At 40.8% G+C, this 2,669-nt stretch overlaps 1 pseudogene; it reads right to left on the bottom strand.

The window, feature by feature from the left end:
- Window positions 1–530: 530 nt before the first annotated feature.
- LOC138829982 (F-box only protein 8-like) lies at window positions 531–1,576 on the bottom strand (annotated as a pseudogene).
- Window positions 1,577–2,669: the final 1,093 nt, after the last annotated feature.

Genomic DNA, 2,669 nt, shown 5'->3' with positions numbered 1-2,669 from the left:
GCACGAGACAGGAAGAGCAAACATCGGTGACAAGAAGAGGAAGCACCAGCACCTCGCCTAACCTTCCAACAGCACTTTTTTTGAGAGAGAGAAAATGAAAACTTATAGTTAAAATCTTTACAATAATTTAATTGATTATAAATCTCTTTAGCATACATTACATGGTATTTAAAAAAGAGTGAAAATGAATAAAGTTTTTCAGGCAAATCTAATGCACAAATATACCATGTATATTGCCATGTATATACCATGTATAATGGCAGTTTAACATTCTTTAACAGCTGTGTCCACCAATGGCTCTACTTTGTGCAAAACATAAGCAAAATGAAAAGAAATCCTGCAAAGTTATTTAGTTCCCCAAGGAAAGTCATTAGAAAAGGCAACAGTAAACAATTAAGAGGCTATACACTATAGCTTGATTGTATACAGGGGCTAGAATCACCAGCACTGATGTAATCACTATATTTGCTAACTAAGTCCTTGGGTAGCTTTAGTCTGATGTAAAAACTAGAAGTCCTAGAAATTGTGCTTTATGCAGCCACATGGCCAATAAGGTAGATGTTGTCATAAAGATGTCCTACAAAAATTTTCACTAATGTTTTGAGCAGCACAATGGGTATTTCGAATAAATTCTCTTTTTGATATTTTATTCTTCACCTGAGAGCTAGTGAGGTCAATGGAAAGTAGAATCAAAGAGTACCACATTACATAGACAGCATCAGGACCAAGGCCAATTTCTCGCATTAAATCAGTATTACAATTCTTGTGTTTGGCAAGAATTGATTTCTAAAATTATGCAATGTTACAAGGTCATCCAAGACATCTCTCCTTTCATCAAGATAGATTGTTTTTTTTCCAATTTAGTTTTCTTGTACAGAAGATAAACTTCGCTATTTCCTTTCGTTAATCATCGAGGATACCCTTGGACATAAAGTAGTTCACCCCTTCATCTGGCTTTGCATTAAAGTAAGGCTGCCTTCATCCAGCTGAATATAGTTTTCCAAAAGAAAATCCTAGAGGTGGGTTTTTATTGTATATGGAACAGTGGCCCCATGTAGACTTGCACATTTCTTCTCCTTAGGCTTTCACTGGGATTATAGGTATGGGTTACCACTCCCAGAAATCTTCTGATGAACAATGTTGATTTAAACCCAAATGAAAAATTCATTCTGATTGAGTTCACCCTTGTCAGAGAAGTTCATCATTAGCAAGATCTTACCCAACACTTGATGCCAAACAGAGGTCAGTTGCATTCAGGTAGGATAAGATGGTGAAGCTTAGCTCTGGAGGCAGGATTTCCAAATTAATGAATCCTTCCTGTTCTTTAGATTTCCTTGCTTTCAAAAGATGATATATATCAATTCCTCCTTGGACTTGTTTCCAGTGATTTGTACCAGCAATGCTGCTTGCCTCCATTCTGCTCTGCTCTCTGGTGAGGTATCACTATAGTGAAGGCTCACTAGCCTTCCTGCTGGAGCTGCTGGTTTCTGGCCACTCTCCACAGCCCTTGACCCATCTGCAAGCCTGAGCGACCTATGATCTCCACCGTCGCCGCGAAGAATCGGCCTCTGCACAGGAACCTTCCACCAAACAGAAAACTGTTCAGTTGGGAACGGGTGCCAAGGCCATGGAGAAGCCAGTCCCAATTTGACTAACTCAGGCCGGTGAAGATGCCCGAAACACCCGAAAGAGCACCAGGACCACTCGAACTCGGAGTGACGCAAGTAAGAGATGCCACCGCCGGAGTTTTCCAACAGCACTCTTAATTGGATAGTTCTGGAGCTAAGAAACAGCCAGCTTGACTGCTACAAGAACTGATCCCATCCCTGTATACCTGATTAACAAGCATGGAAAACTGGATCCTCCAGTAATCAATTTCAACAACAGTGCTTCTCTTTCCTGACTTGAATCTGACACTGTGTAGAAACTGATGACATTTACTAAGCATTGGCTCCTGGTTTTTCATATTGCATACCTGCTTCTTTCTGTACACATCAGGCCCTGTCTGTTTATTTCTCCTGTAAATTGTGCCATATGTATTCTCAGCAAATTCTATTCCCTATGTCCATGGAGACAAACATATTTGAACAAAGGACAGAGACTGGGCCTGGCTAGTACATGGGAACTAGATGGTTTGGCTCAATTATACAGTAAATTGTAGACAGACTGGGGTTGCCCCAGATCTTGGGGCGTTTGCACACAATCATTTAGAAAAACAAGGTTGTCTTCCAGTTCTTTCCAGGAGGATTTCACTGTAGATTTCTGATGGTGAGTACACAAGATACATATACCCCAAATCCTCATTGACAGGGCCCAGCTTCTATTTCAAATGTATAACACACTGAACACAATAGATATCCCAACCATAAACACTAATTCCTCAAGACATTGCCACAGATGACCCAGTGGCCTGAGCCTGCAAAGATCCAAGAAGAGCAGCCAGCTGAACTTACCTCATCCACCAAAATATCTTGAAATTCTTTCCTTTCCTTCCTTTTCCTCCCACTCTCCCTCACATCTTTCCTTATATCTTTCCTTCCTTCTTCCCTTCCTCCCTTCCTTCCATGCCCCCTCTCTCCATCTTTTCCTCCCTCTTTCATTCCCTTTCTGGCTGACTTCACCCCTTCTTGTCTTCCTTTCTTTATTTTCTATTTTATGCTTAACTAGGA

This window comes from Dipodomys merriami, unplaced genomic scaffold (genome assembly GCF_024711535.1).
Source record: "Dipodomys merriami isolate MVZ:Mamm:240054 unplaced genomic scaffold, mDipMer1.0.p SCAF_18, whole genome shotgun sequence".
NCBI classification, from domain to species: Eukaryota; Metazoa; Chordata; class Mammalia; order Rodentia; family Heteromyidae; genus Dipodomys; species Dipodomys merriami.
The sequence above is the reverse complement of the archived record's forward strand: the minus strand, read 5'-3'. Positions and strand labels throughout refer to the sequence as shown.